The following is a 12,274-nucleotide window of genomic DNA, read 5'->3' on the forward strand; positions in this document are numbered from 1 at the left end:
GTCTTAGCTAACACTGCTTATTATTGTCTGCATGACTGAATGGTCTATTTTCAGGCAAATTTCAATCTAAAACAGTATCACTGCTTTGCAAAAAGTGCTACTTTCTTAATCTTTCTCTTTGCTATTCCTTTTCACCCACCCACTGTTTCTGGTGGACTCCTGGGAGCAAAACTGTATGTGGGGGAAGCACAGAGAAAAAAGTAGGAGGTGAATGCCAGGAACCAGCGGGGTTGGCATATCTATAGCATCTGGTCTGAGGTGGGAGAGGAGGGAAATGCTGAAAATTTTGTTTCTCTCAAAATATCCTATCAACCTCAGCATGTGGTTAAGTGAGTTATTCCCCTTAGTCAATTCATCTAACTGGAGGGAAAATATTTTCTCTAGAAGGCCCTAAGCCTGCAGCCTCTGGTGCCATTGCTGGTGTTGGACATCCTGGTCTGCCATTTTTTCCAGCTGTGGCACTTACACAGTTTACTGAGATTTCTTTACCTGCTAGGGTTTTCAAGAGGGTTAAGTGAGACAATTAGCACTCAATAATCCAATGGTGCACAAAGTATGGGCTTTGAGCATGCCTAGTTCGGTGGTCCTTGACCAGGGTTTCACATTGTGATCACCGGGAGAGTTTATTAAAGTATAAGGGCCCTCCTGGCCAGCGTGGCTCAGTGGTTGAGTGTCGACCTATGAACTAAGAGGTCACAGTTCGATTCCGGTCAGGGCACATGCCCGGGTTGCGGGCTCCATCCCATTGGGGCATGCAGGAGGCAGCCAGTCAATGATTCTCTCTCATCATTGATGTTTCTATCTCTTTCTCCCTCTCCCTTCCTCTCTGAAATCAATAAAAATATATTTAAAAAATAATACAAGGTCCCAGGCACTTGGGGAACCCTGGGATCTGAGCAGAGTTGTTTTCCCAAGAGGAGGGAAGGGTTACAAACAAACCACAATTGTCCCCTGCCTTGGAGGGCACTGTGTACCAGAATACTAAGTCATTATCCATGTGGTGCCAAAAATACCAAGAGGCAAAGCGATGTAGTGAGAAAGGCACTGGCTTTGAAGTCATACAGGTCTGTGATGAAACTCGGGCCCAGTCAATTGCCCGCTACATGACTTTGGGAAAGGCATTTCATCTCTCCGAGCCTCAGTTTCCCCATCTGTGTAGTAGAGCTCATTATAGTTTTCTTCAAGCTTACGGTGATATTAATTTGAGCAAGGCAGCACCTGGTGGTCAGCCAATGTTAGCATCACTTGTCTTTTCGGGATGGAGCCTTCACTTCGTTCTGGGACGTTGGGAAATATAGCTTCTGGGAGCTTCCTTGGTGGCAACTGAGCTGTCCAGCCATGCAGCTGGCCTTTAGGCACTGAATGGAACTGAATTTCCTTCAGAAGGAACAGCTGCTAGGTCACTGGTGGTGGGTCACTGAGGATGGTGCCAGCTCAGAGGTGACAGTAGCAGGGAAGCTGGGCCGTGGAGAGAGCTCCTTTGGCCATTTCCATATTAAAAAAATAAATAAATAAACTGTCCATTTTTTAAAATTAGCCTTAGGGATATTCTCTCCCTGTCAGTTGAACAAAAACATCCCAACTGGGCTGAGGCCTATTGAAGAGGGAGGTGAACTGTGTGGTTATGGTTGTTGTTGGTGGTGTTCCCTTCCATCCAGGGGAAGAGTCCTTTTGATATCTCCCTGCATTCACTTCTTGAGTTAGTGTTGGAATAGAATGACCTAATTCTCAACCTTAAATGCACATACTGATTCACGCACATCATGGCACAAAAGCAGTAACACACGGCCAAACCGAAAGAGGTTCTGAGGCATAGTCAACAGAGATGACAGACACAGCAATTTCCCCCTCCCTGCTTCCCATATCCCACACGGATCCCCAAGCAATAGTCCCCCATCTATCCAAGTGAGAAAGAAGCCATCAAAGGGGAAATTTCCCCAGATTTTCTTGGGGTCTGCTAGCTCAGTGGTCGGCAAACTCATTAGTCAACAGAGCCAAATATCAACAGTACAACGATTGAAATTTCTTTTGAGAGCCAAATTTTTTAAACTTAAACTTCTTCTAACGCCACTTCTTCAAAATAGACTCGCCCAGGCTGTGGTATTTTGTGGAAGAGCCACACTCAAGGGGCCAAAGAGCTGCATGTGGCTCGCGAGCCGCAGTTTGCCGACCACTGAACTAGCTCAAGATATGGCCACTTTTGAGATTAGGGTATGTAGTGAAACAGCTGCAATCGATAAAAGCTACAGGAACAAGGAAGTAAGACTGCCCTGCACTGGATTTATGGGTTAAAACCAGCAGAGATCAGCTCGACCCAACATGGCAACTAATTTCAAACCCCTAGCCTCATTACACACTCATTGTAATACATTAGCATGCTAAACTACACACCCTGAGCCACCATGATCAGAAACAGAAAGGCCATATAAGGACTCAAAATGGTCAATGGAGCGCCTTTAAGAAATCTTCTCCCTTTACCCAGGAAAATCCTGAATATTCCTCCCCCTTATTGAATACTCTACCCCTTGATTAAGTGAACCTCAGTAAAGGAAGCAAATTCTGCTAAGGGGGAGGGGCGGGGCTGCTCTGTCTGTGGAGGAGCCACTCTCTGTCCCATTGCTTCACCAAGAAACTCACTTGAAAGTCTAGGCTGGCCCCAAATGGGATTCTTTCCTGCTCAAAGCCAAGAACCCACAGGGGGTCGTGGACCTGTCTGGAACACCTTCATCAGTTTTACCATGTCTTTTCTAGCTATAAGACATTCTAGCAGGGGATATTGGGGAGAGGGGGAGAGAGGGGAAAGAGGAGTTCCAAGGTCAATTCCCACTTTCTTTGCAGTTGTCTCTTTGTTGTTCACTTTATGACTCTTCTTGCTTTGGGGCTGTTATTGGCATTTTGACTTTATTCTAATCGTTGCTGCTTTTTGCCCTTTTTCCAAGAGCACATGCTCCCCATTGCTCTCTCGGGTGTGCAGCAGAAACATCCAGGAACCTCTGCTGGTGGTGAGTTCCTCACCTGTCTTATTCCTCTCAACATCTCAGCACTTAGCCCAGTACCTGGCTCCAAGGTGGTCCTCTGCTGAACCAGTGGCTCGTAATTGCATGGGAAGTGAGACTCAGCTTAGAGAAGGGTGGTTCTGTTATGGCTCCTCTAAAAGCTGGCTCTGTCCGTCTCAGGCTTTCCTGGGCAGAGGGCAAAGGAGAGGTAGAGGGAGGAGAGAAACCAACAGCTTTCCAGCTCCTCCCCAGGCAATGGGAAACACTTGGGATTTGGAACCCGAAACCTGAATTCAAGAGACAGACCTTTCACTCGCTAACAGTATGAACCTTGGGCTATTTACTTAAGTCCTCTGAACCTCAGTTTGTTTATTTATTTGTTTCCTGGAAAATGTAATAAGATTTTTCTTTCCTACCTCACAATCAAAGAAATTTTGACAATTAAAAAAATAACATTTATGAAAATGCTCTATAAAGAAGTATATGAATGACAGCTAATATTTTTTTGTAAAGTGGTTTGTCTAATGGGTTCAAGCGTATTAGGTACCTACTATGTGCTAGGGGTTTCAGTAAGTACATAATTGAAGGCAGCCCAAAGAAGGGAGCCATTCATAGTCCGCACTCAGCCTGGGGGTGTCTTAAGTGTTTCTGTTGCTGAAGCCCGTAGAACTTCCATCCTGTGGAGTCCGAGACTGTAAATAACACCCAAGACATTCTCATTTGGCTTCAGGACACCCCCAGGCTGAGTCTGTGAATGGCCCCCTTCTTTGGGCTGCCCCCATTTGCACTGCTGCTGGCCACCATCTCTGGGAATACTGAGAAATAACCAAATACATGGACACTGGGTGAATCCAAGTATCATAATCTAAGAGTAGATATGGTATGAGGAAAAATTACACCCTATTTTTGCTATTTGTCTCCTCTCCCACCTCAAATCAGATATTGCAGATATGCCAACTCCTCTGCTGGTAGCCAGCCCCGCTGATTTCTGACATTCACCTCCTACTTCTTTGCTCTCTATCGCCCCCTCACACAGTTTTGTTCCCAGGAGTCCCCCATAAACAGTGGGTGGGTGAAAAGGAATAGCAAAGGGAAAGACAAAAAAAAAAATAGCACTTTATTGGGAAGCAGTGATACTGTTTTAGATGGAAATTTGCCTGCAAATAGACCCCTTCAGTCATGCAAGCAATAATAAATTATATGTACATACCAACACGCATGCACATTTTATGTAAATTTCCAGTGGCCCTCCCAGGTATTGGGAGATGGTGTGAGAACATCCAAGTATAGCCCAATGGTTAAGAACTAGGTGTTGAAGTCTATCAGACTTAGACGTTGAGCACTACCTCTTCTGATTACTAGCTACATGACCTCAGGCAAGCTACATGACCTCTCTGTGTCTCAGTTTCCTCCTCTGTAAAATGGAAATTTTAGTGTCCACCTCATGGACAAGTTGTGAGGACTGAGTAAAGCACTGTAGATTCTACTTCATGGTGGCTTAGAGGGAAACAGTGACTCTAATGGGATCCATTCCTCTTCTCTGCTTTTTTTCTCTCCCTGTCAATGACTTATTCTGTCCCCTCCCACACAGCAGCACCTGATTCAAAGCTGACTCTTCCTCCTTCAAGGCATCTAAGCTCTAAGGACGCGCCTTCCCTCCTTGTATGGGAGCTGTTCTTGGCTTTGAGACAGATTTCTTAAATTGTCTTCCTCAGTTGCAAGTGACTCAGCCGTTGCTTAGAGATTTAATTAACCAGCAATAGAAGGCTTGAGAGAGATAAATCTCTGGGGACTTTCTCTCGTTCTTGGTTGGCTGTGAGCAGGGTGAGAATGGAACAATAAGGAAGCTTCCAGAACTTGCACTGTCCAATATGGTAGTCACAGTAGCTATTGAGCAAGTGAAATGTGACTGTCCAAACTAAGATATGCCAAAAGTGTACAATACATACCAGATTTTGAAGATTTCTATAATGAAGAATGTAAATGTCTTATTAATATTTATATATTTTTTACAAGTTGAAATAATATATTTATATATTGGTTTTACTTTTGTTAATATGGCTACTAGACAATTTCAAATTACCTATGTGGCTGTTGCATGATGCTGTCCTAATCTTCACGGTTTAATAATGACTTAATGTGCCAAGAGTTTTAAAAAGTGATTTTAAATAGATCTCCTTTTACCTTTATGAAGTGTTATTGCTAAAACTGTTTTTCAGATAAGACCATGTCACATTCTGTGTTTAGAGTCTAAACTTTAGACAATCAGTAGACTTTCTTGACTGGAGCAGATGCAAGCTGGGGGATAATCAGATGGAAGAACACTGACGTGGGAATCAAGAAACCTAGCTTCTCACCCTGGCCAGTTTGGCTTAATGGTTGGAGTGTCAGCCCTCTGACTGAAGGGTCGTGGGGTTGATTCCACTCAAAGGCACATACCCCAGTTGCAGGCTTGATCCCTGTCCCTGGTCAGGGCATGTGTGTGAAGCAACCAATCGATGTGCCTCTCTCACATAGATATTTCTCTCTCTCTCCCTCCTTCTCTAAAAAATCAATGGAAACGTGTCCTCGAGTGAGAATTAATAGCAACAACAACAACAACAAAAGAAACCTGGCATCTCTTCCTTGCTACACCACTAAATAGCTGTGTGACCTTCAGCAAATTACTGTCCCTCTCTGGATCTCAGATGTTTACTTAAAAAAAAAAAGAGATTGGTTGGATTAGAATTTAAGCACTGGAAGCTAATAGCCTGTTGGTTGAATATAGTCAGAGATTTGTTTGTGAGTTTTGGCCAACACGGTGTTTTATAGTTTAGTTTATTTACATACTTTCAGGTAGGGGTTAGGTATTGACTGAGCTCCTACCACTCCCCTTGGACTCTCATTCGGCCACTTCACACATTCTTTACCTGCCTCAAAACCCTTGGCTGCAAGTAGTAAACTCCAGGTAGAATGACTCAGTGGGAGGAATGCTGGCCCTTCTTAGATCCAGGGGTTCTTAAGTGGTAGTCGTCCATCTATCTACTCCAAGCCTAATTTTTGTCTTGCCTTCTAGCCATATTTTAAAAAAAAACTGATGTTACCATATTAAACTTCCAACAAAAACAGCACCATATCCTCCTGAAGAATCATAAATATTAAACTAAAAGGAAACAAAAATAATCTACTCAGGGCCAACCTTTCATTTTACAGACAAGAAAACCAAAAGAAACCAGGGCATATAGTGCTTTTATACTTGCATGTATCAGTGATTTTAAGATATAAGATAAAAAATAATTTTAAAAAATTCTAATCTTATTTGTAATTCCTTTACATAAAATCCAGGTAAATTTTTCTTCTTTCTTTTTAAAACCAAAATTCAGTGGGATGAATGGCTAGAAAAATAGTATAGAACTGCTTCCATTTCCTTGTGATTATGCTATATAAAACCTGAACAAAAAATAGGTAAATGTAACCCACACAATGAAAGTAAATAGCTAAAGGGTTTTAAAGCAGTGAAAGCAGCCTTTTTTTTTTGCAGGGATAATAGCAATTTGGATGTGAGCTACTGCTTTTGCATATTAAACACAAGTCTTTGTCTCTTTCACCTCAGTAGTGTGAGAAAGCAAAATCTGATTTGATGGGGGAGGGGGGGAGGAAAAGACCATAAATAAAAGTGTGTGTTGTTTCCTGAGGGACATTCTCCCTAATGGCATTCTGCCCAGAAGCCCTTTTTTTCTTGGCTAAACCATGTGATCAGGATAAGTTGAGTAACCAGACTGAGACCCCAGAGGGTCTGGAAAGACCACAAAATTGATCAGTGCCTTCACGGTCCAGACTTAAGCCAGACCTGGCCCTGAGGCCAGACTGGTCAGTGTTGCTATTGAATAAATGCAGTCATGGAAACCACATGTGATCTCTGTCTGGAGAAATTCAAGATCAGCTATGGCATAGAACCTCCCAAAGTTAGCTATTCATAGAAGTGTCTGAAGATATGATCACCGCCCCCCCAACTCTTCCCAGGCATCTCTTCTGGGAGAAAAGTCTAACACTGGATACATGGCCTGATTCAGGCAAGGATATCTCCTTGCATTTTTCCCTGACACGTTGCACATGAAGCCAATGTCCAAAAAGGGCAAGAGACAGATCTGTTTCTCCTCCACAGAAATATAAAAAGGTAAATGCTGGAAGGTGCCTGCGGGATTCGAGAGGTGGAAGCAAAAAAGAGCCTTTGCAAATGATGAAAACCAATTCAACCAAATGAAGTTCAGGAGATCAAAATTAATAGTAAAACAGTTGGAGGGGTGGGGATCGTCCAGCCCAGGGGCAGTATGAGGCCCACACAATCATTTGGCCTGGTCCTGCCAAGGCATTAAGGGGTGAGTTAATTAAATGTTTGGCCAAATATAGCAGGCTAATTTTTAAGTTGATCATTTTGTATGACCCATGAATGATGTTATAAATATCCAAATGGCCCTTGGCAGAAGAAAGCTTCCCCACCCCTGGTAGGGAGACACAGGTTTTCTCAACATGCATGTTCATTTTCTTCTCTGCATATATACTTTCTCTAGCAGCAGGCCGTTAGTTCTCCCTTTGTTTCTCCAACAATCTACCCATTTTGATCCAAGGTGCATCAGGAATCCCACTTCTCCATAAAATTTTTCTAACCCTCTAATCCTGCCTTTACTATCTGTAGCCTTCATTTGCCACTTATATAGGGCCTTGAGCTGCTTTTTAACATATTTAAATACTAGGGGCCCAGTGCACGAATTCGTGCACCTTGAAAGGAATTGTGGGCTGCGAGGCTGCCGTGGGCACAGGGGCAGCTCTCGACCTATCCTCTGTGCCCCCACCTGGCCCCTCCCACCACAGCCCCTGGTCCTGTCTGCCAGCAGACCCGCTCCCGGTGCCACCGCTCCCATGCGCTGACGGCGCTGGCCCTGCTCGCACCCACTGACAGTGCGGAGTGATTGGGGCCCGCACCAGCAGCGGGTGCGAGTGGCAGCTGCTGCCCGGATCGCCCCTCAGGAGCAGGGGGAGGTGGAGAAGTCCTCAGGGGCAATCAGGGCTGGCAGCCGAGGCTTGCACCACCTGACAGTGCCAAGCGATTGGGGCCAGCACCAGCGCCGGCAGAAGGTGCGAGTGGGGCTGGCACCAGCAGCAGGTGGGAGCGCTGGCGAGACCGTGGCACATGGGAGCAAAGAATTTTCAGTAACCACCACAGGCTTGTCCTGATGAGAGCGACCAGTGCCCCGCCTTGGTCTGGTGCTCACCTGCTCCACCATCCCACCGCAGCTGATGCCTGCCATGTTCCGCGCTCTGCCGCCTGCTGCTGACGCCCGCCATATTCTGCGCGTGCCCCCTGGTGGTCAGCGCATGTCATAGTGACCAGTTGTTTGGTTGTTCCGCCATTTGGTCTATTTGCATATTAGGGTTTTATATATATAGATGTGCAGCTCACTTTCCCGGCGAGGCTGGAGGCTGTAAACCCTCACAGGCAGAGCTCTGTGAGTGACAGTGTCTAGCTGAGCTGAGCACAGCTTTCGAGAGGAGCCAGGGGAGCAGCTCGATCAGCCCTGGCCTAGGGCCTCCCTGGGCACTGCATTTCCCTGACTCCGTGCCTGCTTCCCTTCCTGGCCAAACAGGAACCATATTCCTCTGGCCCGTTTCTTTCCTCACCAGAAGGGAGAGAACCAAAGCAATGTTTATTTTCTTATTCAAAAGATAAGATATCAGGGAAACAGAAAGCATTATGAGCTTTCCAGGGAAGTTTATGACAGTAATTGTCGCCATTATCCAGATTATTAAGATTTTCTTAGAAAACCAAACCCTTTCCCGTTGAACAGAGCTGGATGATTTTAGAAAAGCAAACAAACAAAAGGAAGCGAGGAAAAACCTTCTACAGCCTCCTTTGGGATGTGGTTACCAGGCATCTGAGGACTTTTTTTTTTTTAAAGATTTGTATACATCGCGTTTACACAAGTCACAAGTTAAATGCAGGTGGGTCCAATAAAACAGGCATTAACAATAAAAATATAGTCCAAGCTGAACTGTACACTTAAAACGGTGAAGATGACAAATTTTATGTTATACGTATTTCACCATAATTGAAAATGTAAAAAAGTGCAGTCAGTGTATGATATCAACCATTCAAATAAATGTAGCGAGTTCAAAATGGAAGCTGTGAGCGATCACAAACTTATGGGGGAAGATGGACTAGCCATTTTAGCCTAATTGAAGGGCAGGAGCAGTCAATAACTATGCTATACCACGAGGTAGGTAAGGAAGAAAATGACCATTAACGTTCACCAATGGATAAAAGTATTTGTTAAGAAATCAAAATCATACTTGGAATTCAAATCAACCGAATGCATAACTAGGTGCTATATATTCATTCGATGTCTGTTTTTATTTATATAATTGCCAAAAGAATGAATGTGAGATGGAGCCGAGAACTATCATAATATTATACCACTTCATACATTGCTCCCCAAGCTAAACGTCAGACCGTGCCAAGAACATAGAATCCCAGCCTGACAAATGAGGTGAGGAACAAAGGGAGGAAGCAGTAACTTTGGCTGGGTGTCTTGGATGGGCACATCGGCAAAGAAAAGCTTCCCCATTGTTGGCTGCAGCATTTCTCAAATGTCTGACTTCAGAACACTTTTAATATAGAATATATTGAGGAAAAACCCCAGTAAGAGCTCATTGACTGCATCATAATAATGATGACAATAGCTAGCGTTCGCTGATACTTACATGCCTTCTGGGCGCTTTATACAACCTCGACTCACTTAATCCTCAGAGCAACTTGCAAGATAGGTATTGTCACCTCCCATTTTACAGATGAGGAAATGGAGGCACAGACAAGCCACAGAGTTCAGAGTTCAAAGCAGTTGGGCTCCAGAGCCTGAAGGCCTGAACCACGGTTGTGGACTGAGTGACAGTGTTCCCCCCCAAAACACCTATGTTGAAATTCTAACCCCAATGTGATGGTATTTGGAGATGGGGCCTTTGGAAGGTAACTAGATTTAGATGAGGTGATGAGGGTGGGCCCCCTTATGAGATTAGAAGAAGAGACACAAGACACCTCCCTCTCTCTCTCTCTCTCTCTCTCTCTCTCTCTCTCAAAAACACCCAGCCCCCAAAGTTATCATTTCCTCCCTTTGTTCCTCACCTCATTTGTCAGGCTGGGATTTTATGTTCTTGGCACATTCTGACTTTTAACTTAGAAAAAAAAAAGGATGAAGTTACATATTCAACTATATTCTGCGTGTGCACGAAGAAGAGGTCATGTGAGCGTGCAACAAGATGGAGGCTGCCTGCCACAAGGAAAGAGGTCTTAGAATGAAACCTACCTGCCTGCACCTTGATCTTGGGGTGCCAGCCTTCACAACTGTGAGAAATACATGTCTGCTGTTTAAGCCACTCAGTCTGTGGTATTTTGTTATGGCAGCCAGAGCAGACTAAGACTATATACCACATCCTCCTTCTGCCCAGCACCGAATTTTAAGGAATAGCGTGTAAATGTTTAGGTCACAATAAACACAGAATAGCATAACAATGGATGTTGAAATCATAGGATGCCTAATAAGGAAAGGAGATTGTTGATTGGTAAGAGTTGCTGCCTCCCTCTAACTCCCACTGGACACAGGTGTGCCATGCTTTGCCCACTGTGCTGGCATGGACACATCATTTCTAAAGGCAAGTAGACACACACTATAGGGTAGAAACCACATAAGTGTGTTCATTATCTTTTAAAAATTAAATTTATTTTTAGAATACTTTTAGATTTACAGAAAGATTGTAAAGAAAATAACATACATTTGTTACAATTAGTGAACCAATATTGAACATTATTATTAACTAAATTATTAACTTGATTCAGATTTCCTTAAAATTTTTTTTACCTAATATCCTTTTTTTTTTCCTGTTCCAAGACCCCATCCACAATGCCACATTACATTTAGTGTCGTGTCTCCTTAGCCTCCTCTTGGCTGTGACAGTTTCTTAGACACTAGAGGCCCAAAGCACGAAATTCGTGCAAGGGCAGGCCCTCGCAGCCCCAGCGGCCTTGGCCCTCGCAGCCCCGGCTGCTGCCTCGGCCTTCGCAGCCCTGGCTTTGTCCGGAAGTTCGTCTGGACGGTCATTGTGCTGTTCGGTCTAATTAGCATATTAGCTCTTTATTATATAGGATACTCGTCAGGTATTTTGTAAACTGTTTTTCCATTGGGATTTATCTGATGTTTTTTCCCCATGATTTGACTGGGATTATGGGTTTTCAGGAGGAAGACCATGGAGGTAAGGTGTCATTTTCATCTCCACGTCCTCCTTCTCCTTTAAACTTTATTTTTTAGATAGTCTTAGGTTCACAAAAAAATTGAGCAGAAAGTATAGAGATTTCCCACAGACCCTTTTACCCCCAATAGCATCCCCCACTATTAACGTACCCCACCAGAATGGTATATTTGTTATAATTAATGGACCTACATTAACACATCTTTATCACCCAAAGTCCATTGTTTATATCAGGGTTCTTCACTCTTGGTGTTGCACATTCTATAGGTTTTGGCAAATGTATAATGACATGGATCCACCATTGTAGTATCATATAGAATAGTTTCACTGCCTATTCATTTCTTCCCCCACCACACCCCTGGGAATCACTGATCTTTTTATTGTCTCCACAGTTTTGCCTTTTCCAGAATGTCATCTTGTTGGAATCATACAGTTTGTAGCCTTTGCAGATTGGCTTCTTTCACTTAGAAAAATACATTTAAGATTCCTCCATGGCTTTTCATGGCTTGATAACTCATTTCCTTTTATTTTAAAAATATTTTTTATTGATTTTAGAGAGAGAGGGAGAGGGATAGAGAGATAGAAACATTGATCGGCTGCCTTCTGCATGCCCCTACTGGGAATTGAGCCCACAACCCAGATATGTGCCCTGACTGGAAATTGAACCATGACCTCCTGGTTCATAGGTCAATGGTCAACCACTGAGACACACTAGTGGGGCCCATTTTTAATTAGGTTGCTTGTTTTCTTACTGTTGAGTTTTAAGAGTTCTTTGTATATTTTGGATAACAGACCTTTGTCAAATGTGTCTTTTGCAAATATTTTCTCCAGTCTGTGTCTTCTCTTATTCTCTTGACACTGTCTTCGCAGAAGTTTTTAATTTTGATGAAGTCCAGCTCACCAGTTATTTCTTTCACAAACTGTGCCTTTGGTGTTGTATATAAAAAGCCAGTGCCGTCCCCAAGGCCATCTAGGTTTTCTCCTATGTTATCTTCTAGGAC

General features: G+C 43.7%; 1 long non-coding RNA gene across 2 annotated transcripts in view; it reads right to left on the reverse strand.

Annotated features, from left to right (window-relative positions):
* LOC114233118 (uncharacterized) overlaps positions 1-10,435 on the reverse strand; it is a 38,062-nt gene extending 27,627 nt beyond the window's left edge. For both annotated transcript variants that reach the window (XR_008555166.1, XR_003619265.2), the window contains exon 1: positions 10,334-10,435. This is a non-coding gene — a long non-coding RNA (uncharacterized LOC114233118). The remainder of the gene's footprint in view (positions 1-10,333) is intronic.
* Between the last annotated feature and the right edge of the window lie 1,839 nt (positions 10,436-12,274).

This window comes from Eptesicus fuscus, chromosome 22, assembly GCF_027574615.1.
Source record: "Eptesicus fuscus isolate TK198812 chromosome 22, DD_ASM_mEF_20220401, whole genome shotgun sequence".
NCBI classification, from domain to species: domain Eukaryota; kingdom Metazoa; phylum Chordata; class Mammalia; order Chiroptera; family Vespertilionidae; genus Eptesicus; species Eptesicus fuscus.